The sequence below is a fragment of the Lithobates pipiens genome, unplaced genomic scaffold (assembly GCF_037356315.1).
Source record: "Lithobates pipiens isolate NorthernLeopardFrog02 unplaced genomic scaffold, aLitPip1_a1.2 Scaffold_13, whole genome shotgun sequence".
Taxonomy (NCBI): Eukaryota; Metazoa; Chordata; class Amphibia; order Anura; family Ranidae; genus Lithobates; species Lithobates pipiens.
Genome location: NW_027507718.1, coordinates 273,939,159 through 273,966,635, shown reverse-complemented (window position 1 = coordinate 273,966,635; position 27,477 = coordinate 273,939,159). Strand labels below are relative to the sequence as shown.

Here is a 27,477-nt window from a genome sequence, read left to right as displayed (position 1 = left end):
TATTGGGCTGAATTCGGACCTGAAATGGATCAAAAGACGCACAGGACCCCTGTGCAAATTCGCACTGGAGCCGTATTGGAAATATGTGAACCGGCTCCATAGAGTGCCGATCACAATCTCCTGCTATTGCGAATTGGATGCAGATATCCCGCATCCAATTCGCAATAATGTGAACCCAGCCTTAAAGCTAACACAGGCTTAAATACCATTATGGGGTCTATTTTACTTGCCAGAAAATTTTATTTTTGTTTATGTTGTTCTGATATTTACACAGCTCTGCCAGACAGCTAAAGCTGATTACTTTGTTTTTTTTTCACTGCAAGTAAAGTAGTCCTGAACTCAAAAAGTGAAGATTCGTTATGTGATTGGCAACATCTAGAAAGGGTAATTGCATCATAGCAGTGCCCAGAAAAATGTAACTTTTATTTTTCTTGAATTCCTCCTGAAAATTGTAGTGGAACTCCTGTGGCTTGTACAGGTAAAACTGCTCCTCTGACTAAAGCGTATATCCCTGTATGTTGTGATCATTAAGATGCGCATCTAATAGTTTTTTTTTAAACTATCAACGCTCCCCGCTGATACCACTGCTTGTGAAAGAGAATTCCACATCCTTACCACTCTCACAGTAAAGAACCCTCTACACTGATTATGGTGAAACTGCTTCTCTTCCAATTTCAGTGAATGGCTGCCTGTCTTTTTAAACTCCCTTTCACTGAAAAGTTTTTTCCCTATGCTAAAGTCACCAGCAAAGTATTTGGTTATCGCTATCATATCCCCTCTCAAGCGTCTCTTCTCCAGAGAATAAGTTCAATGCTTGCAGTCTTTCCCCATAACAGAGGCCCTCCAGTCCCTTTATTAGCTCTGTTGCACTCCTCAAACTCTTTCCAGTTCCAGCACTTCTTCAGGACTGATGTCCAGAACTGGACGTCATACTCAAGATGTTGCCGGCTTTGCTTGCAGTAGCTTGGCATTGCATGCCATTGCTGAGCCTGCAATCTACTAGGACTCCCAGATCTTCTCCCCAAGCGAGTAACTTGCATTCATATTTTTGGCACCCAAATGCATTACCTTACATTTGTCAACATTATACCTCATTTGCAATGTAGTTGCCCACCCCATAATTTTGCTTAGGTCTTTTTCTAAGGTTTCCACATCATGTGCGGAAGTTATTGCCCTGCTTAGCTTTGCATCATCCGCAAATACTGAGATTGAGCTGTTTAGTATATTCATTAATGATATAGAGAATGGAATAAACAGAATTGGCCCCAGGACAGATCCCTGGGGGACCCTGCTTACTACGACAGACCATTGCGAGTACTCACAATTTATCACCACCCTTTGGACATGCCTCTGTAACTAGTTTTCAGTCCAGGAACTCACCCTATGGTCCATGCCAAAAGACCTCAGTTTGTAAAGTAAACATTTGTGTGGAACTGTATCAAATTTCTTTGCAAAATCCAGATACAGCACATCCACAGGCCTTCCTTTATCTAGATGGCAACTCACTCTCGTAGAATGTTAATAGATTGATCTGGCAAAAACGATCCTTCATGAATCCATGCGGATTACTATTGATGATACTGTTTTCAATACTAAAATATTGGATATAGTCCCTTATCATCCCTTCCAATAGCTTGCAGACTATTGATGTTAGGCTAACTGGCCTGTTTAGGGATATATCTCTGTCTTTTTTTTTATATATTGGTACCACGTGGCTTTACTCCAATCAGCTGGTACCATTCCAGTCAGTAAACTGTCCATAAAAAAATAGGAACAAACAGTCTAGCTATCGCTTGACTGAGTTTCTTAAGGACACTCGGGTCTAAGCCATCTGGTCCTGGTAACTTATTTGTATTAAGTCTTTCGAGTCTATTTCTGATACTGGCTTCTGTTATCCACGAGCTAACACTGCTAGTGTTATGAGATTTGGATCGAGATTTGTTGCCGCTGTTTCTGTGTTCACTGTTCTACTTGCTGGAAAGAAAGTTGAACCTGGAGACCTGAAAACAAACATCTTCCTGGTTCTGCTTCATACATTCTGCGGATCTGTGCTTTCTGAACCACTTTTGCAGCTGTATTTTTGGTCCTCCATCAGGCAACAGACCACCAACTACTAACAGTCATGATAAATCAAAGCCTGCCACTTTACCAAGATGGCTGCCTTCAAACAGAAAAAGGCTTGGTAAGCAAGTAACTTAAAGTAGTTCTAAAGCTATTTTTTTTTTTTACCTTAATGCATTCCCCCCCACTTAAGATAAAAACATTTTAGGACTTGATGTGCCTGCCTTCATCAAACTTTTCCTCCACTCCTTGATCAATTCTGGCCACGGTCTTCTCTCCTATACCCCTCTTCACACAGGGATTGACAGGCAACAGCGGGAGCCACTGGCTCCTGTTGCTTTCAAATTCATTGAGGAGGGAGTGGGGGGCGGAGCTGAGCTGCACTGCATGTGTCAATAGACGCACAAGCCTGGCTTTGGAGAGAGCCCACATGAGTGCCCCCATAGCAAGAGGCTTTCTATGGGGGCACTCGGAGAAGAGGGAGAGGAGAAGCCCAGAGTGCTGGCAAGGGATCCCAGAAGAGGACATTTGGGGCCGCTCTGTGCAGTACCATTACACAGAGCAGGTAAGTATAACATGTTTATTAAAGAAAAGCCTTTACAACCACTTCAATTAGCTGCAGGGAGCCTATAGGCAACACCACTGACCAGTCTATTGGCTCCTGCTTGCTTTTTTTTTGGGCACAAGTTTCACAGTTTCGGTCTTCAGGTGCTTGCCGACCGCCCCATGCAAATATACTGCAGGGCGGCGGCTCCTACAGGCAGAATAACATACAGGTACATGATTCTTCACTTCCAGGTCTGCGGAGTGCACGCTGCCACCGGCGACCAGCTCCCACTGTGATTGGATACAGCAAAAGCTAATCAGAGGGACCCACCAATCGCTCCCGACAGAGGCAGATCACCGTCCTGTGACAAGGGAAGACAGAGATGTGAGCTAAGCAGGAACACGGATCTCTGTCTTCCCCCCGTACAAGCACCCCCACACAGTTAGCAAGCACCACCTAGGTAAACATTAAACCCTTTGTTCATTACTGATGTTTACCCCTTCCTTGCCAGTGTCTTCTGTACACTGCATTTTTTTTTTAACACTGATCACTGTATTGGTGTCACTGGTGCCCAAAAAGTAGTGTCTGATTTGTCTACTGCAATGTCGCAGTCCCGTTATACAAGTCGCTGATCACTGCCAATACTAGTAAAAAATTCCATAAGCATATCCCATAGTTTGTAGATGCTGTAACTTTTGCGCAAACCAATCAATATACGCTTATTGGGATTTTTTTTACCAAAAACACATAGCAAAATACATATTGGCCTAAACTAATGAAGAGATTAGATTTTTTTTTTTTTTATATTGAATGCGTTTTATAGCAGAAAGTAAAAAAAAAAGTTTTTTTCCAAATTGTCGGTCATTTTTTGTTTATAGCGCAAAAAAATAAAAACCGGAGAGGTGATCAAATACCACCAAAAGAAAGCTATTTGTGGGAAAAGAATGACATCAATTTTATTTGGGTACAGTGTCGCACGACCGCACAATTGTCAGTTAAAGTAATGCAGTGACGTATCGCAGAAAATGGCCTGGTCTTGAAGGGGTAAAACCTTCCGGGGCAGAAGTGCTTAAACAATACAGCTTGACCACCTTGCCTCCCCTCCAGGCCAGCCTGTGATTGAACAAAAAATTATCAGCAGCACATTGATGAGCTCATCCCTCAGCTCAACTTGTTCTCTCCTTCCAGTCCTTCTTAATCAATGCACAATGCACACAACACACCGAATTGGCTGTTGGTGGTATCCCTTCCTCTTCTCTATATAAAAGTGAAGAGGATTACAGGAACTCGACACCAAGATCATTTCAGGCACTGTACACTAGCAGCATTTAAAAATAAGTTATCATTTTTTAATAAATACAACTGTTTTAACTGGATTGTATTTCTGTCTAGAGATTAGATTTAACTTTCTGTTACTATTGGATACCAAATCAAACAAACAATAAAAGGAATAAAAAAAAAAAAAAGTACATGAAAAGCTCTACATGATAAACATTTGAAACCAAGAATTAGAATCTGCAGGCTATTTGATGGAAACATTCGGTTTCATGACGACATTAGTAGGCAGCTATAAACATCTGCTTTCAGATATTTGTCAAACGGAGCCTTTGATATACTATATTATTAAATAGTATTAAATAGTATATTTCCTAGACCACAGTCTGTTACATTTGTGATAATATGACACACTAACAGCTGCTTAATATTTAAGTCAGAATATGTCATCTCTCCAGTTTCCATGTACAGATGACTGATGTGAAATGAGTGTCTCCCAGACAGACACTAACAAATAGGACCCTAGCTGCACAACATTGAAACTATTATGTTTTTTTACCTGAAAAGACCGAAATGACAAACATATTTTATATGAGATTTTAGTAAATGAGTTTAAGAATCTTTACTCCTAAATATGAGTATGAGAGTCCTGGAACCCATTTTTTAATCCCAAAACAAAAATACCTTTCAGCGTTCCAGTGCTTTAAAAGGTGGTGTCTGCATTGGTTTACTCTTTTTTTAGACTTTTTTCCTTAATTTTCACCTGGTGATATGACCAGTAACACACTTACTCTCTTACGCCCTGTACACACGATCGCACATTCCGACAACAAAATCCATGTTTTTTTTTCCCGACGGATGTTGGCTCAAACTTGCCTTGCATACACACGGTCACATAGATATTGTCGGAAAATTCTGAACGTCAAGAACGCAGTGACGTACAACACGTACGATGAGCCGAGAAAAATGAAGTCCAATAGCCAGTGCAGCTCTTCTGCTTGATTCCGAGCATGCGATGGAGCCTACACACGGTCGGAATTTCCGACAACAAGCTCCCATTGAACATTTACCTCGGAAAATCCTATCGTGTTTACGGGGCATTAGGTTGGCTATATGCGGTTCGAAGCTTTGAACCGCGTGTGGGCAGGCTGAATGTACCAAGTTCATCGAACGATCAACTTAGGTACAACCAGTCTGCTGGATTCACTTTCGATTATCGCCAGCGGCTGCTATAGCCACTAGCAATAATCACTGTCTTCTCCTGGTGGGGACGGCTTGGCACTGTCAGTGTTAGTGGGGAACCATACATATTTAACACCGTCTATGGTATTCACACTTGTGTAATTTGTCAATGACTTTGGGTACATAAAATCACATGACAACTTGCATGTACTTCAATGAAAACCCTTCTATGCGACTTTAAAAAGGTTCCTGCACTACATTGATGTGACTTTCATGCAACGAGTCCTATAGACTGCAATGTAAACTCTCAAAAGTCACATCTTAATGTTATCAATGCGACAGTTGTGCAACGGTCAAAGCCAAAGTCACATCCAAAATCGCACCCATCCAAAGTTGCTTCAAAGCCTAAATCGCACGACTTTGAACTCGCACAAGTGTAAATTAGGGTGCAGGAGACACCTTTAGATAGCAGCATTGTCAATCTTGGGAGAGGGTAGTGTTATATGCACTAGCAGATTTAAATGGGCTTGAAAAAATGAAGGGTCCTTTCAGGGGCGGATCCAGAGTCTAATCTCGGGAGGGGCACTGCTATAAAATATGTTTTTTGGGGGGCAATTTATATGGGAAATGGCTGGTATTGGCGCTTCAATCATTACGGCACCATGGTTGTTATGGTGTCAGGATGATTGAAGCGCATTATTTCTATTAATACATTGTAATATAAAATTAAATGGTTCAACTCACCATATTGCAGAATCAGTGGGAGCCCTGAGGATGTCACTTGCCATGTCGCCTGCCACCAAATGTGGATTGTCACTTGTCACCAAATGCGGATTGTTACTTGCCACGTCACCTGCCACACATTGCGGATTGTCACTTGCCACGTAGCCTGCCACACATTGCGGATTGTGACTTGCCACGTCACCTGCCACACATTGCGGATTGTCACTTGCCACGTCGCCTGCCACCAGATGCGGATTGCCACGTAGCCTGCCACACATTGCGGATTGCCACTTGCCACGTCACCTGCCACACATTGCGGAATGTCACTTGCCACGTAGCCTGCCACACATTGCGGATTGTGATTTGCCACGTCACCTGCCACATATTGCGGATTGTCACTTGCCACGTCGCCTGCCACCAGATGCGGATTGCCACGTAGCCTGCCACACATTGCGGATTGCCACTTGCCACGTCACCTGCCACACATTGCGGATTGTCACTTGCCACGTCGCCTGCCACCAGATGCGGATTGCCACGTAGCCTGCCACACATTGCGGATTGCCACTTGCCACGTCACCTGCCACACATTGCGGATTGTCACTTGCCACGTTGCCTGACCCACATTGCGGATTGCCACTTGCCACGTCACCTGCCACACATTGGGGATTGTCACTTGCCACGTCACCTGCCACACATTGCGGATTGCCACTTGCCACGTAGTCTGCCACACATTGTGGATTGCCACTTGCCACGTAGTCTGCCACACATTGCGGATTGTCACTTGCCACGTCACCTGCCACACATTGCGGATTGTCACTTGCCACGTCACCTGCCACACATTGCGGATTGTCACTTGCCACGTCACCTGCCACACATTGCGGATTGCCACTTGCCACGTAGTCTGCCACACATTGTGGATTGCCACTTGCCACGTAGTCTGCCACACATTGCGGATTGCAACTTGCCACGTAGCCTGCCACACATTGCGGATTGCCACTTGCCACGTAGCCTGCCACACATTGCGGATTGTCACCTACTGGTGGTCTTTTGTTGGGTCCCAGAGTGAAGAGAGGCAGCAGAGAGATGATGCAATCTCTCTGCTGCACACAGCTTCCTACACAGTGAGGGTGGAACTGGAGGGATGCAGGGCAGTGAGAGATGATGTCATCTCCCTGCTCCCCTGCCTGCTGGCTTCCTGATTGGCCAGCAGCCCTCCTAAGCCGCCCAGCTGCCCCCCCTCACTCGTCCACTAAGCGCGGGTACCCGCGGAACCGGCCGCGCGGGTACCCGCGGAACCGACCGCGATTGGACCCGCGGAACCGGCCGCGGGTACCCGCGGAACCGCCCGCGATTGGACCCGCGGAACCGGCCACGATTGGACCCGCGGAACCGGCCGCGGGTACCCGCGGAACCGCCCGCGATTGGACCCACGGAACCGGCCCGCGGGTACCCGCGGAACCGACCGCGATTGGACCCGCGGAACCGGCCGTATTCTCGGAGGGGGCAATTGACCCGTTGCCCCCCCCCTGGATCCGCCCCTGGGTCCTTTCACACTGGCAGTCTGCCCGGCAGATTCCATTTTGCTCAGCTGATCCCTGCTGAGCAGGCGGATGACAGGTCTGTCTCCACTCACTGTGCAGAGATGGACCTGTTAGAGTCCCACTCTCCTCTATGGGGAGATCGGATGAAAACAGACCACCCCGATCCCATTCAATTCGATCCCCCGGACAGATGTAAAATAGGATAGCCATCTGTCTGGATTTTATGGACAGGATCGGACCAGATAGCAGCGGGTGTCAGCGAACTTGACACCGCTGACATCCGCCATTTCATACGAGCGAATGGAGGATCCAATCAGGTCAGCCTGAAAAACTGACAGGCGGAACTGATTGGAAAGCCCGTATGAAAGGGGCCTAAAGCTAAACTTCAGCCAATGCCTTATAAGCAGTTACAGACAGTTTTTCTTCTATTTGGGATAAAGTATCTATCAAAAAAGGTGCAGAAATATCAGGCCATTTGGGGGCACTGTACAACATAAAATTTTACATAAAACTCAGTTTATTTCTTATTCATAAAAGACAGATTGTCATTTTTTAAATAATAAATAAAAAAATAGAGTTTTATGTACAATTCAATGTTTTCTGCGCCTTTATTTTGATAGATACTGGATATATAGGATGTGGCATGTCTTTTAGAGCCATATTATATTAATAATCAATTTGTAATAAAGGTTTTACATAAATAAATAAAAGCTGACCATTACAAGCACCCCTGTCAGTAGTAAACAGTTTTAAAACCCTTTAAACACTTGCCCACTGGGCACTCCCTAACTAGACCAATTTTCAGCTTTCGGTGCTCTGACATTTTGAATGACAATTATTCAGTCATGCAACACTGTACCTATATGACATTTTTGTCCTTTTTTTTTCCACACAAATAGAGCTATTATTATCGGCTATTATTCCTCCTCGCACTGACAGCGCGAGGAGAAAAAAAAAGAGCCGATCACCGGCGGCCGTGTTTGGGACATTAGTCCCGATCACGGCCAGCCCTGCCAGTGCCCACCTGCCCCCTGCTTTGCCACATCAATAACAAATGTGTCCCCCTGTCAGTGCCACCCAGCAGTGCCCATAGTGCCACCCAGCAGTGCCCACAGTGCCATCCAGCAGTGCCCACAGTGCCACCCAGCAGTGCCCACAGTGCCACCCAGCAGTGCCCACAATCTGCCTCAACAAAGGTGCTGCACCCCAGTGCCACATATCCGTGCCCAGCAGTGCCGCCCATCAGTGCCCAGCAGTGCCGCCCAGCAGTGCCACCTATCAGAGCCACCTATCAGTGCCACCTATCAGTGCCCATCAGTCTTATCTATCAGTGGTACCTATCAGTGCCCCTTAGTGCCACCCATCCGTGCCATCTTATCTGTGCCCATCTTTGCCCATCAGTGCCGCCTTATCTGTGCCCATTGGTGCCGCCTTATCTGTGCCTATTAGTGCCGCCTTAACTATGCCTATCAGTGCCCACCAGTGCAGCCTATCAGTGCCCACCAATGCAGCCTATCAGTGCCCACCAGTGCAGCCTATCAGTGCCGCCTCAGCAGCGCACTTCAATGAAGGAGAAAAATGACCTGTTTGCAAAATTTTATAACAAACTATTAAACATGATTTTTTTTTTTTGCATCTTTTTTTGTTTGTTTAGCAAAAAATAAAACTCCCAGCTGTAATTAAATACCACCAAAAGAAAGCTCTATTTGTGGGGAAAAAATGATAAAAATTTCATTTGGGTACAGTGTTGTATGCTCGCGCAATTGTCATTCAAAGTGCATCAGCGCTGAAAGCTGAAAATTGGTCTGGGACTGAGGGGGGTTTAAGTGCCCAGTAAGCAAGTGGTTAATCACCGCTGTTTTTTTTTTATTTTTTGCACTATAAAAGAAAAAGACCGAAAATTCTATTAAAGAAATGCATTTTTTCTTTGTTTCCGTTAAAATAAAAATGAGCAAATTAGTAATTTTTCTTCATAAATTGTGGCCAAAATTTATACTGCTACATAGTTTAAAAAAAAATAACCCAAACTGGTGTATATTATTTGGTCCTTGTGAAAGTTATAGAGTCCACAAGCTATGGTGCCAATCTCATTTCTTGAGACCATAACAAGCCAGGAAAGTACAAATACCCCCCAAATTACCCCTTTTTGGAAAGTAGACATTCCAAGGTATTTAGTAAGAGGCATAGTGAGTTTTTTGAAGCTGTAATTTTTTCCCACAATTCTTTGCAAAAATCAAGATTTTTTTTTCTTTTTTCACAAAATTGTTATATTAGCAGGTTATTTCTCACACACAGCATATGCATAGCACAAATTACACCCCAAAACACATTCTACTCCTCCTCCTGAGTATGGCAATACCACATGTGTGAGACTTTTACACAGCATGGCCACATACAGAGGCGCAAAATGCAGGGAGCACCATCAGGCGTTCTTGGAGCATAAATTACACATATAATTTATTGACTATCACTTGCACTTTTGAAGGCCCTAGAGCACCAGGACAATGGAAACGCCCCAAAAATTACCCCCATTTTGGAAAGGAAATAACCCAATGTATAATCTATGAGGCATAATGAGTCTTTTGGACATGTCATTTTTTTCTACACGTTTTTGGAAAATGTGTAAAGAAAATGAAAACACATTTTTTTTTTTTTACACAAAGTTGTCCATTTACACCCAAAATAGATTCTCCTACTCCTCCTGAGTATGGCGATACCACATATGGGAGACTTTTATACATCCTGGCCACATACAGGGGCCCAAAATGCAGGGAGCACCATCAGGTGTTCTAGAGACATACAGTAAGTTTCAAATCTAATTTGACTACCTATTACACTTTTGTAAAGGCACTCTGGTGGCATGGATGTGGCATGGATGAGAACTGATGTGTCATGGATGTGCATGAATGGGGATGGATGAGCCGTGGATGGGGATAGCGGAGTATGGATGGGATGACTGAGCATGAATGAGTATGACTGAGTATGGCCAAGTACGGCTGAGTATGGCCGAGTATGACCAAGTATGGATGGGATGGCTGGGTATGGCTGGGGGTGGATAGGATGGCTGAGCATGGATGGATGGATGAGTATTGCTGAGTATGGATGGATGAGCATGGATGATTATTGCTGATTAGGGATGGATGGCTGAGCATGGATGGATGAGTATTGCTGAGTATGGATAGATGGATGAGCATGGATGAGTATTGCTGATTAGGGATGGATGGCTGAGCATGGATGGATGAGTATTGCTGAGTATGGATGGATGAATGAGCATGGATTAGTATTGCTGATTAGGGATGGATGGATGAGCATGGAAGAGTATTGCTGACTAGGGATGGGTGGATAGATGAGTATTGCTGAGTATGGATGGATGAGCATGGATGAGTATTGCTGATTGGGGATGGATGGATGAGTATTGCTGATTAGGGATGGATGGCTGAGCAATGATGGATGGATGAGGCTGGAATTGTCATATATCAGCGCTGTGGGCTGGATCTGTAGTGCTGCACCTGATCTCTCCCCTCTCCACTCACACTGTACTGATTGGTACAGAGAGCAACCGGATATGACGCCAGCTTGTTTACAAGTGATCGCTCCGTCATTTGACGGAGCGATCACGTGGTAAACGGCTGATGTCAGCTATGGCCTGGGGGCGCAATTCTGGGAGGATGCCAATGTCAATGTAAGTCCTCTCAGAGTTATCGAGCCACGCTGTAGCCGCCATTCAGCTATGGAGCGGTCAAGTGGTTAATGTTGGGTTCACATACAGTATATGAGGTGCGGGTCACCACATGTGATTCAGATAGGAATTGCACTGCATTCCTATTCAAAGTGATGTCTGTGTAGTGCGATTTGAGCTATTTGTTTGTAGGTGCAGGACTCTTTTTTTCCACTGGAATCAGATTGCATCTGTGTGCACAGCTATGCAATCCGTATCTGTAAATCGCACTGTGTTTTGTTTTGTAAACTGCTTTGGGGTGCACTTAACCTAACAATGACACCTACTGCGGTTCACATGAACGCCGTGCGATTTCAATGAGGTGCAGGAAACGCACAGGATTCGCTGAGTTTCCCACACTGCATATATGTTAACCAAGCCCAACTGACACTTTTGTTTTTGAGTTAAAAAGTTACAGATAGATAAAAAGATGACATTACTTGGAGTGGACATTGAGGCCTAGTTCACGCCTATGTATTTTTTTTAATGCTTTTTGCCAAAACGCACTACAGTCCATTTAACATGGTTTCTTATGGGACCATATTCACATCAATGTTTTTTTCAGCCTCTGCATTTTCGGAAAGGGTCAGGGACTTTTTAAATGCAAAACGGTGCATTTTGGTTCAATATACCTCAATGGAGAAGCCGCAGAAAAGCATGTAGTGCGTTTTTGCCACATTTTGCACTTTGTGGTTTTTAATCTGCCCAACAACAAATTGGGCAAAAAAAAAAAAAAACAAGCTGCAAAAAGCACTGCAGAATTGGATCAAAAGTAAACTGCATAAGTCTGAACCAGGCCTGAGGGCAGTATCTAAAGCCATTTTTGGCCATCGTTTTGAATAGACCCCAGTTCACACTGATGTGGTGCGGGAAACGCAGTGATCCCTGTGCATTTCCGCATAGCAATCGCTGTGATCTACTGTGGGTGACAATGTAAAGTTAACAAAACCCCAAAAGCAGGTTGCAAATGCAGCGCGTTTGCCTGAAACACCCATGCTATCCATTTCCAGTGCAAATAATTAAAAAAAAAACTGCCTGCACCCTTTTAATGTTGATGTGGGGCGATTTGAGCCATCCAGAATAAATGGGCTCAAATTGCACCAAACAGAATCGCACAGGAATGCAATGCTATTCCTGTGTGATTCACAGTGTGAACCTAGGCAGAGTAGTGAGGTGTCTGAACTCCAATTAGAGTTTTATTGCTGTCTATTGATGTCCCTGTTTGGGAGCTTCAACCTCTGTATTTGTCCTGGTGAGCATTGTCACTGGGACTAAAAGTGAGGTTAAATCTAAAATTTTGAGTTGTCTCCAGTATAGGAATAAAGGGGGGAATCTTCCAAAGGTGATATGTGTTTTGGTAAAAAAATAAAAAATAAAAATAAAAATAAAAAAGCCTACTGGCGATTTTAATAATTTTATATTCTAAACTAAGAGAAAAAAAAGAAGAAAGTTTTGATACTGTATACAGTACTTTTAAAGTCAGTTTTAGATCAGGTTGTGCTTTTATCCTTCTGGAGTCAAGGTCAAGAAGAGCTTGGCAAATGAATGAAATGTATGATTATCAGAAAAATGCAGCTTATAGCTAAAACCTCTGTGCCCAGTTCTGGTTTACTCAGACATAAATGTCAATACTCTGATGCCGCGTACACACGACCGGTTTTCCCGACAGAGTTCCGACTGAAACGGACTTGCCTACACATGATCACACCAAAGTCTGATCGTTTACAATGCGGTGACGTACAACACATACGACGGGAGTAGAAAAAGGAAGTTCAATAGCCAGTAGCCAATAGCTGCCCTTGCGTAGTTTTTGGTCCGTTGGAACAGCATACAGACGAACGGTTTTCCGGATAGAAATTGATTCCATCGGAAAGATTTAAAACATGTTCTAATTCTAGGTCCGTCAGAATTTTCGGTAAAAAACGTCCGCTAAAGCCCACACACAATCGGAATATCCAATGAAATGATTCCGTCTGACTTTTTTTGCCGGAAAGTCCAACCGTGTGTACACGGCATGAGGCTTCCTATTTCACCTGCTTATGATGGTTCAGGGCAATTGATGCCTCTGTGTATTGCAATTTATTTTGCTTGTTTTACACTTCTTCATTAAAATCAAAATAAATGCTATTTACAGGAGCTTACTATATATAGAACACAACACAGTGACACAGAAATGTAGCAGAAGGAATGCAAACCAAAAATTCCAGAGTAATAGTTAAGCATGCTGAAGGTTGCTTCTAAATAGATATATGCATCTGGAAGGCAGCCAGCAAGCATCTGTTTCCTTGTAATGGAAAGTACATAAAACGCTGTACTTTCCCAATTCAACATAGTATTCCAAAATGTTTTGCTTACAGAGAAATACAGTATCAAGCAAACTTTACACGCTTACATAAGATGAAAGATGAAATATTTAGTAGTATTAAGCAGTATGTATATGATGGTCTCTGCTGAACTGGCTTAATTTCGATTCATGTATGGCCGGCTTACCACTAAATTACAATTTACCCTTATTACACATGCTTTTCATTCTCTATGCTGAACGCCAATTTATGTACCACCCATCTCTTTTTATTCCTGCCATGTTTTCTCTTAAAGTGATGCCATGCACCACATTAGTTTGACTTTCATGTCCTCTAAGCATTTCCCTTCCAATAATTTTTAAGGAGTTTACAAAGGCTATACAAAGAATGCCAGTGTTATATGGCGCAACAACAGTCCCAGAGCAAGAGCCTTGAGGGGAGGGAGACTCCCTGCCAAACAATAGCCATCAGAACTTATATGGCATAATTCTCGGCTGTTCAAACATCCACTTCATACAATTTTGTGACTGTATGCACTGAAGACCAGGTAGCAGACTTACAAATCTGAGTCACAGATACCTGATGGCGAAAAGCCCAGGAGGTTCCTACATCAATGGTAGAATGAGCTTTCACCCTAAAGGGAGGAGCTTTATATTTCAGACCGTAAGCCTGAATGATCAATTGATGGACTCAATTGGCAATGGAAGCCTTGGAAGCTGCCTGTCCCTTCTTGAGTCCTTTTGGTAAAAATAAATAAATAATAATAATAAAAAAAAAAAGTCTGACAACGTCGAAAGGATGCAGTCTTCTCTCTTCTGCCGAACAAGGCTAAGAGAAGGCAAAATAATGTCCTGATTTAAATGAAAGGCCAACACCACTTTTGGCAAAAAGGATGGAACAGGTCGTAACATGACCCTGTCGCGGTGAAGGATCAAGTATGGTTCCCTGCACGAAAGGGCCACCAAATCCAACACCCTGCTAACCAAGGTGAAGGCCATAGGGAAGGCTTGTCCCCCTCTTCAGGGATCTTGTCCCCCTCTGCGGTTCTTCTTCCCGGGTCTCCGCTATCTTCTTATAGCTCTTTTACTAGCGGTGGCCCGTTCTTCTGTCGCCTTCTTCTTTTCTTCCGACTTCGGGGGTCTTGTCCCCCTCTTCAGTTCTTCTTGCCGGGCCTCCACTTTCTTCTTCCAGCTCTTTTACTAGCGGTGGCCCGGTCTTCTGTGGCCGCCGCTTTCTCTTCTTCTTCTTTGAGATGTTGACTCAACGCTCTCTCTGGCGCAATGACAGGAACGCATTGTGCGGCGACTTACATAGGGACAAGGGGCGGGGTTACTGGGTGACGTCATATGGTGACCCCACCCCCTTATGATGTCAGTCCCAGCATCCTCCGGGACTGTGACATCATAAGGGGGCAGGGTCACCATGTGACATCACCCGTTGACCCCACCCCTTGTCCCTATAAAAGTCGCCACACAACGCGTCCCTGTCATTGCGGCCAGAGAGAGTGTCGAGTCAACATCTCAAGGAAGAAGAAGAGAAGAAGAGAAAGTGGTGGCGACAGAAGACTGGGCCTTAGTTACATAGCTACATAGTTAGTATGGTTGAATAAAGACACCATTCCATCCAGTTCAACCGGAGTGAGTGTGGGTGCGTGTCTACAATTGTCCCTATCCCTGTAGATTGTGTCTCATTAACATCCTGATCTGTTATATTATTATTTATTTAACCACTTAAGGACCAGGCCTCTTTTTCGGACTTGGTGTTTCCATGTTTAAAACAGTTTTTTTTGCTAGAAAATTACTTAGAACCCCCAAACATTTTATATTGTTTTTTTTCTAACACCCTAGAGAATAAAATGGCGGTCATTGAAATACTTTTTTTCACACCGTATTTGCGCAGCTGTCTTAGAAGCGCACTTTTTTTGGAAAAAATTCACTTTTTTGAATAAAAAAATAAGACAACAGTAAAATTAGCCCAATTTTTTTTTATACTGTGAAAGATAATGGTATGCCGAGTAAATTGATACCCAACATGTCACGCTTCAAAATTGCGCCCGCTCGTGGAATGGCGTCAAACTTTTAGCCTCAAAAATCTCCATAAGCGACATTTAAAAAATTCTACAGGTTGCATTTTTTGCGTTACAGAGGAGGTCTAGGGCTAGAATTATTGCTCTCGCTCTACCGATCGCGGCGATACCTCACATATGTGGTTTGACCACCGTTTTCATATGCGGGCGCTACTCACATATGTGGTTTGACCACCGTTTTCATATGCGGGCGCTACTCACGTATGCGCTCGCTTCTGTGCGCAAGCTCGTCGTAACGGGGTGTTTTTAAAAAAAATTTTTTTTTTCTTATTTATTTTAATTTATTTTATTTATTTTTACACTTTTTAAAAAAATAAAAATAAAATGGATCACTTTTATTCCTATTACAAGGAATGCAAACATCCCTTGTAATAGAAAAAAGCATGACAGGTCCTCTTAAATATGAGATCTGGGGTCAAAAGGTCCTCAGATCTCATATTTGGGCTAAAATGCAAAAAAAAAAAAAAAAAAAAAAAAAATCTTTGACGTCGCTTCCGCCCTCCTATGGTATAGAGACGAGTGGGGGCCATCTTAGCCTCACTCGTCTCCATACCCAGCAGACTGAAGGACCCGATCGCCTCCGCCGCTACCGACGGCTCCGGTAAGCGGCGGAAGGTGCGGGAGGGCGGCGGGAGGGGGGGTGGCACCTCTCCCGCCGCCGATAGCGGTGATCTCGCGGCGAATCCGCCGCGGAGACCACCGTTATCATACAGCCGACCGCCGCCTGAAGAGATGGATATCTCGGTTGTGGCAGCAGCTGCTGCCGTTACCGAGATATCCCTCTTCAAAAAATGGACGTACATCATCGTGCGGCAGTCGGCAAGTGGTTAAGGTACCCATATAACGCGGTCCCCAACTCACTTCATATACTAGGGCCAATTTTTTGGACAGAAGCCAATTAACCTACCAGCCAACCTAACTCCCTGTTGGTGGCAGAACCGCCTTGACGATGAGACATTTGAGGAAGCAGTCCCTGAGGTTTTAAACGAGGGTCGCCTGGTGCTTTTCTTCACAGGAAGTAGAGAACTCTTGCCTCTGGAAATCTTTTGGATATATTTGTCCAAATGATAACCAAATAAGCATTCCCCATGAAAAGGGAAACCTGACAATAACTTTTTACAGCTTGGCTGACCAGTTCTTAAGTCACAAAAGTCTGCGCATATGTACAGACAAGAGAGTCAAATGAGAAACCTGCTGTATTGAATCCTTTAAGGCATCAACAGCAAAACACAGCGCTCAAGGAATATCTGTCTTACTTTCAGGCAGATCATCCTCTATCAGGCTATTTGACCTAATCCTTTACAGACTGGCAAATACCAATTGCTGCAAGAGCTGGCTGAATAGCTGAACTGGCCAAAGAAAAGGAAGCCTTTAATAATAACTCTGATTTCTTGTCAACAGGGTCTTTCAAGCCCTGTGCGTTATCTACCGGACAAGTTAAGTTCTTGTTTAAAGTAAAAGACTGCTGCATCTACAGCTGGCATGCTCCATTTTTTAACAAACATTTCATCCATGGGATATAAAAGGGAAAACCATTCAGGGGGAGCAAAAAAATCCTGTCAAGATGTTCCCAATCAGGATACACTGCCTGTTCCAACAGGGGGTGTAAGGGGAAAGCCCAGGCGGCCTGAAGATGGATATCTTCTTATCCAGATTGCTTGGAAGCAGACTCATCTGCTGGGCACTCCACTGAATGCTGAGCTTTTAGCTCTTCCTCAACCTTAACCTATTCCTGTTCCAGACTAGGAGGCTCTGGGAGGGGGATCTGTCATGCTTCTTGCCACCCTGCGGGATGGAGGCAATCATGCCAGCAATCCTGTACTCTAACCAGGCTAGGGCTGAGGACAGTTTATCCTTAGTGATAAAGGGTGAAGCAGCTTCATTGACTGTGGGCCCAGATAGGCGCAGCGGCTCAGATTGCCTGGAAGCCTCTGGTCCTTCAGGGGATACAACACTAGGGATACAACTAGGTTCGTCAGGAACTACTGACGAAATAGGTGTGCCCTTCCCTGTAGTGTTAGTCCCACTCTTCTTTTTTGAAGACATTTACCAGCCACAAAAAGAGAGTACTTGGGTGTAGTATAAAAACACCTCAGAAGGGAGACCATTTTACAGGGCTCACCAAGCCCCTATGTAACAATCCTGCTAAGCACCTTTAGCCTGCCAAGCAACACTTGGTGACTCACAGCAAGTGTCTGTTCAGAGCCTGCTCCGTGTCTCTCAGCTGCCTTCTGGAAGCACCACATGGCCTACATAGCTTAAATAAGCTGGGTGTGCGTCGGAATGTTCTGTGCGTGTGTACGCACGTGGTCCCGGCGAACGGGCGTGGCTATATTCGCGTACGACACAAATCTTCATGCGTCCAGAAAAAGGCTACTGCGCATGTCCAGCAAAGCCACGTGCGCCATGGCTGCCAAACAAACAACTGCTAAGTCCAGCGGCGCTTTAGCAAATACACGTGCGCCATGACCACCAAACAACAACTGCTGAGCACAGTGGAACTCTTGCGAACGCATGTGACCCATGGTGAACCAAGGTGAAATGGCGCACCGTCATGCGCCATCATACAGGTAAAAAACAGCCAGACACAAGCAAAAAAGGTACACATTGCAAACACCCACAGCTAGCCCAAAACTCCCCCATATGGTCACCGCACACAGGTGTCCTGCCTTTAGCTAGCTTGACTGATTGTTACAATCACTGGGACACCCCACAATAATAAATAAAGGGGTTTCACTTACCCATCCAGGCACAGGGCCACTTAGAAACTAAGAGCCCAATCTTCACCCTTTACGGCAGGTTCCTGTCACTTGAGGACCTTCAAGGACTGGGTACCCTTTGTATGTTTAGGGTCCATTCCCTTAGACCTGTACAGCACCCTGCAGGAATGCCTTAGCGCCGTAGTGTCCAGGATTCCACTTTGCAGGGTCCAGCGCCCAGAGGCCGCATTACAGGCAAAACCTCACAGGATCTTGAGTCTTCTTTGTGAAGCCCGGGTACCATTTATCTAAGCATATAAATCCTGAGTCAAATGGATCAAATGGATCCCTTGATTAATTTAGGAACCTTTTGTTGGACTAGAGACCTGGAGCTCAGAGAGCTCAAACAAACCGTGCCATCCACCTTGCAGACACTGGTAAAAAACTGAAGTACTTCCTGTGTGAGAGGGGTTATATAGGGGACCACTTCCTGTCTAAAGACCTTTGGTCTACCAGTGTCCATTCACCTGGAGATGGAGTATAACCCAGCAGGTAATGAATATTAGCCTCTGTGTCCCATGATGTATGAAAAAGAAAAGAAATGCTTGAAATGTATCTCTCCTGTGTGTAACACATTTATATAAAATATACAAGTTTCTCTTTTTTAATTGAATTACTGAAATAAATTAACTTTTTGATGATATTCTATATTATGAGATGCACCTGTATAGTAAGTTAAAGACCCAGGTATTCAGTTTGTACTGGACAAGCAGACTGTAACCAAAAAGGCCAACATAGCTACCTGAGAAACCATAGGAGTTGAAGAAACAACTGGATCACCTGACTGCACCATATATGCTTCCGAGAGAGTCATCCCCAGACATCAGGAAGAAAAATCCCCAGAGTGTGGAAAAAAAGTAGGGGCTAGAGGGGAAAGAGATAACATGGGGGGGGGGGGGGGGTGCGGGGGGAGCTTTTCTAATCCAAAGTTATGCTTTCTCAAAAAGGGTCAGTTAAACATGATCCATGGACAATTAGTTTTGTTACCAATTCAAAAAGAGATAACTGCCGATTTCCAAGACCTAGCGATGGAAAGTCTGGCAGCCACAAAAATGAATGCAATCAAGCACCCGGTGTGTCTCGGAGTTCCACCACCATTGCTTGCTGGGGGCATTTAAAGTGGTTGTAAACCCTTACAGACCACTTTAACCTACAGGTAAGCCTAGATTAAGGCTTACCTGTAGGTCCATGAAATATCTCCTAAACCTACATGGTTAAGGAGATATTTGCAAAAAGACAGGCACCGCTGTCTACGACCGTGCGCCGTAGGCAGCGGTGCGCAGGCGCACTGAGCATGCCGCTGATAACGGCGATATCCCGTAGGGGCGGTTCCCATGTGCATGTGCGGGAGTGACGTCATCGCTGCTCCGGCACTGTGAGTGGCCAGAGCAGCGATATCTACTACATCCCTTTGCCACATACATGGAAACACTCTGTGACTTGTCAATTAATCTATGGGCCGCATTGCCGAGCCCCTGGCTTCAGTCTCTCCTGCGGGCACATTCTCTTTGCAAATCTTGAGCCTATTGAGGCTTTTTGCTTATTTTGAGTAAAACCTTTTGTATATGAGAATTGAGGCACCTACAGATTTGTGCAACCCGTTCTTTCTGTACACACAAGAAGGGTGGACCAAAAGGGAAGTAGTTATGGCCAAATACCAGTCTGGGACAAAGCCACACAAACCAATGACAGGCATTTGTATGGAATGGTCCCAATACATCTATCTTTGATTTAATATCTCAGAATTATCAACTTACCACCCAACTTTTTGCTCTTCACCCCTGAGGAAAGTTTTCAGCAACTAGAAACACGTCGGGTGTGGGGTCATCAGCTTAGAGTATGATTAATATTTATTGGTTGTTTTTTTTAATGTAATTACCGTATATACTCGAGTATAAGCCGAGATTTTCAGCCTCTTTTTTGAGGCTGAAAGTGCCCCCCTCGGCTTATACTCGAGTCATCGCTGTCTGCCCGCTCGATCAGCGTGTCGAGCAGACAGACAGCGGCCATTCTATTCAAAAGCCGCGCCTCCGGCTCCGCCTTCGCCTGTGATAGGCGGAACACTGAATTTCCCAGCAGCCTGTGTTCCGCCTATCACGGACATCGTATCATCCTCGTACTACGGACGAGGATGATACGATGTCTGTGATAGGCGGAACACAGGCTGCTGGGAAATTCAGTGTTCCGCCTATCACAGGTGAAGGCGGCGGCGCAGCTTTTGAATTTTACAATGGCCGCCGACGAAGAGGGCACGGGACGGAGGCAAGGCAAGGCACGGCACGGCACGGGACGGGACGGGACGGGACGGGACGGAGGCAAGGCAAGGCACGACACGGGACGGATGCAAGGCACGGCACGGGACGGAGGCAAGGAGGCAAGGCACGGGACGGAGGCTCGGGACAAAGGCTCGGGACACAGGTAGGCTGGACACACACACACACACACACACACACACACACACACACACACACACACACACACACACACACACAGGGATGGATGGAGACACACACACACACAGGGATGGATGGATGGATGGATGGAGACACACACACACAGGGATGGATGGATGGATGGATGGAGACACACACACACAGGGATGGATGGATGGATGGACACACACACACACAGGGATGGATGGACGGACACACAGGGATGGACGGACACACAGGGATGGACGGACACACAGGGATGGACGGACACACAGGGATGGACGGACACACACACAGGGATGGACAGGCATGTCTCACCCTCGGCTTATACACGAGTCAATAAGTTTGCCAGTTTTTTTGGGGGTAAATTGGGGGCCTCGGCTTATATTCGGGTCGGCCTATACTCGAGTATATACGGTATATATTTTGCTACACCATTGGGGCACTGTTTGCTTAGTAGTCCCTCTGGTTTTAATGTATTTATGTGTAAGTTTTGTTCTGTATTTAATAAAATATTCATGTTTTTGATTTGTGTGTGGTGTTGGTGGTCACTTATAATTCCATTTATATAGGGGGATTTTTTTGTTCAAAATGAAATATCTCCTAAACCTACATGGTTTAGGAGATATTTGCAAAAAGACAGGCACCGCTGTCTACGACCGTGCGCCGTAGACAGTGGCGCCCAGGCGCACTGAGAATGCCGCTGATAACGGCGATATCCCGTAGGGGTGGCTCCCGTGTGCATGTGCGGGAGTGACGTCATCGCTGCTCCGGCACTATGGCCAGAGCAGCGATACCCGGAAGAAGATGTACGCTTTGTGCTACAGGGGACATCGGTGACATCGCAGGCTCCTGTGTCAGGTAAGCGACACATAATGGGCTACTATGAGGTGCATAGTAGCCCATTATACTTTACCTTTACAGGGAGACAAAGAGGAAGTAAACTCGTCAGGGTTTTTACTTTTTGCTATAATAAATATCCTCCAAAAATTATTTTTTTATTAGTAATGGTGGCGATCTGCAATTTTTATTGGGACTGTGACATTATAGCGGACAGATCGGACACTTTTGACACTATTATGGGACCATTGTCATTTATACAGCGATCAGTGCTATAAAATGCATTGATTACTGTGTAAATGACACTGGCAGTGAAGGGGTTAACCACTAGGGGGCGGTGAAGGGGTTAAGCCTAGGGAGTAATTCTAACTGTGAGGGGGCTGGGCTTCAACACACAGGATAGTGATCACTGCTCTCGATAACAGAGAGCAGTGATCTCTGTCCTGTCACTAGGCAGAATGGGGAAATGCTTTGTTTACAAAAGTATCTCCCCGTTCTTCCTCTCAGTGATACGATCGCAGGCACCTGGCGGACATAGAGTCTGCGGGACCCATGGCGTGCGCGACATCGCCTCTTAAAGGGGATGTACCTGTGTGCCCTTTTGCCTACCAGTGCCATTCTGCCGATGTAAATCGGTGTGCACTGGTCGGCAAGCGGTTAATATTGAATACTGAAAAAAATAAAAAATAAATAAACAATGACAGTCTCAACTGATTCTCTTGTATACACATGCAACAAAGGTGAAACATTCTGCTTTGGGGGCAAAATAATTTATACCACAGATCCTACATGTTCCAGAATTTACTTTCTGTTGTCAAATATATCTTTCTCATAGTAGTAGTTTGATGGTTAATCAATGATATCCAGTGGGCTATAGTTGGAGGGGATGGGTTCATCCAATTTATGTCTATTACTTTATGGGCTATAAATAGTGTTTCAGGAATAATCTAGTATAGTGTGACCATATTTCCTCATGTAGTATACTGAATATATAAATCTTGGGCGTAGAAGGGATAGAAAGTTGTGGTATGGTGGTTAGAAAATTAGCCACCTGGTTCCAAAATTCAGAAATTGCCCAACAGTTTCATAGTACCATAGGTGTACAAAATTAGCTTTAGGGTGAGTACATCTCAAATAGATTGTGCTATTCATATGTCACGTAATATGCAGATGGTCAGGGGGATAAATGTGTTTGGTATACCAGCTGAATGGGTCTGTTATTTTTCTATCAGTGAGACTAGCATGTGTGACAAGCAAACATTGTTCCACTTCTCTAGGAACATATTTGGCTTACTTTTTTGATTCAGCAGTCAGAGGTGTTTTTGCCTGACATCATGTACAGTAAATAGGAATTAAAAGTGATAAGCAACTCTTTGAGACTTTGTGATGTTATTATCCCTATTTCTGAGTAATTAGACATACGCTTGTCCTTTCCAAATTGTGCCTCAAAAGCATGGTGCAGTTGAAAGTATCTGTAGAAGAAACACTGTGGCAAGTCTTATCTTTCTTGTATTTGTGTAAAAGATAGCAATGATAGGGGATGTCCTCCTGGTAAATATCTGGGAAAGAGATTATGTCAAAAGCTTTCCAATTGTTGCTGCCCGGGATAGTTGTAATTTGTTAAAAAAAAAAAAGTGGTTGTCACAGAGAGAAAAATTACGTAGGGAACCTACGAATGAAGACATCTTTTAAACTTTGGTCCAAACAAACTTAGCTAATTTCATTATTGATAGTTGGAGCCAAAAATAATAGTTTCAGGGCTTCTTAATATTTCAATAGTTCCTCTTGTATTCAGAATATGTGACTTCCTATAATCTTTAACCCCCTCATGGCTAAGGATAAAACAATTGTTAATGTCCAAGAACATTTTTGACATGCCTTAGTAAAACTGTGCATATCACCACAACAACTCTTTGCATCCAGATGCATTATACTACGTTTTTTTTATAGGACACAAATTGTGCTTTCATTTGGTGATAAATAGTAATGGATATCTCCTGATATTTTTTTTATTATCAAAGGAAAATTGGCCCAAAATAGTAAATAGAAATCTTTTATTTTTATTTAGCTGTATATTTCTTCTTACTACCATAATTTAATACCAATGAACAATCCAAAATAAAATTCTCCTGCTCCAGACAATTGCAGCAATACTACATATGTGTATGTTAGTTGTTGTTTGTACGCGTAGTACAGCCCAAAAACAAAAGTGCGAATTTTGCTTTGTTTTAATCCTCCCTTAAAACACCTAGATGTTGATGCTAACTGACACTGATACTAATTTAAAAAATACTTTTTAAAAAAAATCCTGCCCCATTGGCTCCTTTGCTGCAAATACTTCACCCCGGGCCTCACTTTTGACTGGTGGACCAATAAAGGCCTTTTGCGCATAGCAGATCTCTGTGACCATAGGGGCATGTTATCCAAACAGGCCCTGGTAGATAGAGTTGTGCTTATAAGTTTACATACTCTGGCAGAATTTATGATTTCTTGGCCATTTTTCAGAGAATATGAATAACACAAAATCATTTTTAACTCATGGTTAGTGTTAGGCTGAAGCAATTTATCATCAATCATTTGTGTTTACTCTTTTTAAATGATAATCGCAACAGAAACTACCCAAATGACCCTGATCGAAAAAGTTTACATACCCTGGTGATTTTGTCCTGATAACATGCACATACATTGACAGAAAGGGGTTTGAATGGCTATTAAAAGGTAACCATCCTCACCTGTGATCTGTTTGCTTGTAATTAGTGTGTGTGTATAAAAGGTCAATGAGTTTCTGAACTCCTGACAGACCCTTGCATCTTTCATCCAGTACTGCACTGAAGTTTCTGGATTCTGAGTAATGGGGAAAGCAAAAGAATTGTCAAAGGATCTGCGGGAAAAGGTAGTTGAACTGTATAAAACAGGAAAGGGATATAAAAAGATATCTAAGGAACTGAGAATGCCAATCAGCACTGTTCAAACTCTAATCAAGAAGTGGAAAATTAGGGGTTCTGTGGAAACCAAACCACGGTCAGGTAGACCAGCTAAAATTTCAGCCACAACTGCCAGGAAAATTGTTTGGGATGCAAATAAAAACCCACAAACAACTTTAGGTGAAATACAGGACTCTCTGAAAACATGCGGTGTTTCAAGATGCACAATAAGGAGGTACTTGAAGAAAGATGGGCTGCATAGTCGAGTCACCAGAAGAAAGCCATTACTACACAAATGCCACAAAGTATCCAGCTTATAATACGCCAAACAGCATAGAGACAAGCCTCAAACCTTCTGGTGCAAAGTCATTTGGGGTGATGAGACCAAAATTTTGTTTTTTGGCCACAACCATAAACACTACATTTGGAGAGTCAACAAGGCCGATGACTAAAGGTACACCATTCCTACTGTGAAACAGGGAGGTGGATCGCTGAGGATGTGTGAGCTACAAAGACACAGGAAATTTGGTCAAAATGTATGGCAAGATGAATCTTAGTTGCGGAACTACACATCCCATGAAGCATTTAAAACTCTGATATTCACAGACATGACTAGTTCTTGAACAACTGGAGGGCCATATTTTTAAGACCCCTGTGCTAGACCATTACTATGCCTCCAGAACTGGGAGTGTGGCATCTACCCATCTTCTCTCTGCTGGTGGACACATATACATACATACACACACACACACACACACAATTTATATATATATACACACACACACACACACACATACACACACACACACACACACACTGAAGCAGGAAGCAATATACATTGGCCCGGAAATGAATATGTACACAAGAAGTAGGTGTGTGTTTTGAGGTCAAATAAATAATTTAGACATACACACATGACCCACACAAACACCACCCCATGTAAAAATAAATTAAAAATGATCGTATTTTGCAAATAAGGATTATCTCTTTCTCAAAGAACAGTGAGTAGGGCATGTTGGTGAGAAGAAATTAGCAGCAGTGCAAGCAACTTCCTGGAGCGTCGTGATGTCACTCCTGTGTGCTGGCCACAGCTTCCGGGTACCAGATATGCGTCATGGGTACATACACAAAAATTCTAAACGAACGACAGACTGCAAAAGATAGTAGGCCAAACCCCCAAAAATTCTTCAAATATATTATTAGTAAAAAGGTCAGGTTTGAGGGGGAGCTCAAGCCCATAATGGGGATGGTATGGACACAGCCCCAAATGATCCACAGTGGCTCAATATTGATATGGTCCAGAGTGTGGTGCCTATATTTAAAAAGGGATCAAAGTCTTTACCAAGTAACTATAGACCTGTTAGTTTAACTTCTATAGTCGGAAAGATACTGTAGAGTTTAATAAAATACCACACAAATGAGTTCTTGCTGGAAAAACATATTTTAAGCAACAGATAGCATGGGTTCATGAAAGACAGAGGTTGTAAAACAAATCTGATTTCTTTTTATGAGGAGGTAAGTAAAACCTTGGACAGAGGGTGGCTGTGGACGTGGTATACTTGGATTTTGCAAAAGTGTTTGATACAGTTCCCCACACAGGGCTTATGTGTAAGGTAAAATCTATAGGCTTGGAAATATCAGTTTGTAAATGGATAGAAAACTGGCTAAAATACAGAATTCAGAGAGTAGTGGTTAATGATTCATACTCTGAATGGTCTAAGGTTATTAGTGGTGTACCCCAAGGTTCAGTGTTGGTACCCTTACTTTGTAATACCTTTATAAATGATATAAGGTCCGGGATTAAAAGTACAATTTCAGTCTTTGCAGATGACACCACACTATGAAGCGGAATAAGGTCCTAAGTCTCCAACTTACAAGCCGACCCCAATGCACTTTTTAATTGGGCGACTAAGTGGCAGATGAGGTTTAATGTAGATAAATGTAAAGTTATGCACTTGGTGGGTAAGAATATGCATGCATCATACATACTAGGGGGAGTACACTTGGGGGGATCCATAGTGGAGAAGGATCTGGGGGCTTTGGTAGATCATAAGCTCAAGAATAGCATGCAATACCAAGCTGCAGTTTCCAAAGTAAAATCCTTTCTTGCATTAAAGTGGATGTAAACCCACTCTCATCATTTCTAAATTACTTCCATAGTGCTGATCTATAAGGATATACATGCCTCCTTCATTTATCCTTACCTGTCAAATATCTCCCCTTTAGCTGTTTGGAGCCCTGCAATACTCTGGATTCTGTGGGTGGGTCTGTTGTCCAGGGCTCAGTGGGTGGAGTCATGTCAGTAGACTCCCCACCCAACTCTACACTCCCCCTGGCCAGTAATCACTATTTCTTACATTGAACTTCTGCTGGTCTCGTAGATTATGCCCCATGATCACTAACATCCAGTCAAAACCCAGGAAACTCACCACATGACTTCAGCATGTCCAATCATGCTGAGGTGTGGAGCAGCCAATCCTGGGAGACCTAGAAAAGAAAGGAGGGGGAATGTGAAGTACACAGAATGCCTCTCTCACACTGAAATAAGGAAATCACCTGTCTGTCACAGCAAGACGGAAGAATGGACACCTATTTCTCGGTCAGAGCTGGATTAAATCTCCGTGGCAAGACTGGATGAAATAACATCTAGAGGTCGACCGATATATCGGCCGATATTTGTCATTTTTTAATGAATCCGCCATCAGCCGCTTTTGCTGATAAAAAGGCCAATTTACACTTACAGCGCGACTTGCAAATGACTTCTGTAATAGAAGTCAGTGTAATGCCGCGTACACACGGGCGGACTGTATGGCGTACTTAGTCCGTCGAAACACATTTCAGCGGACAGTCTGCTCGTGTGTGGGCTTCAGCAGACTTTTTCAGCGTGCAGTCTGGCGTACTAAGTATTTCGGATTTTTCGAAATTCTGTCCGTCGTACTTTGGTTTCAGCGGACAATCCGCTCGTCAGTAGGCTAGTTCGACGGACTAAGAATGGCGCATGCTCAGAAAGGATTTACACGGCGGAAGGGTGCTTTGCTGTGTATTGGATGGACTGTTTGTGCATCCGTGTGTGGTCAAGTCCGTTC

The 27,477-nt window shown here is 43.9% G+C and overlaps 1 protein-coding gene across 8 annotated transcripts in view; it reads right to left on the bottom strand.

Moving 5' to 3' along the window:
- Positions 1–27,477, bottom strand: part of NFKB1 (nuclear factor kappa B subunit 1) — a 192,899-nt gene that overhangs the window by 81,758 nt on the left and 83,664 nt on the right. The window lies entirely within an intron of this gene.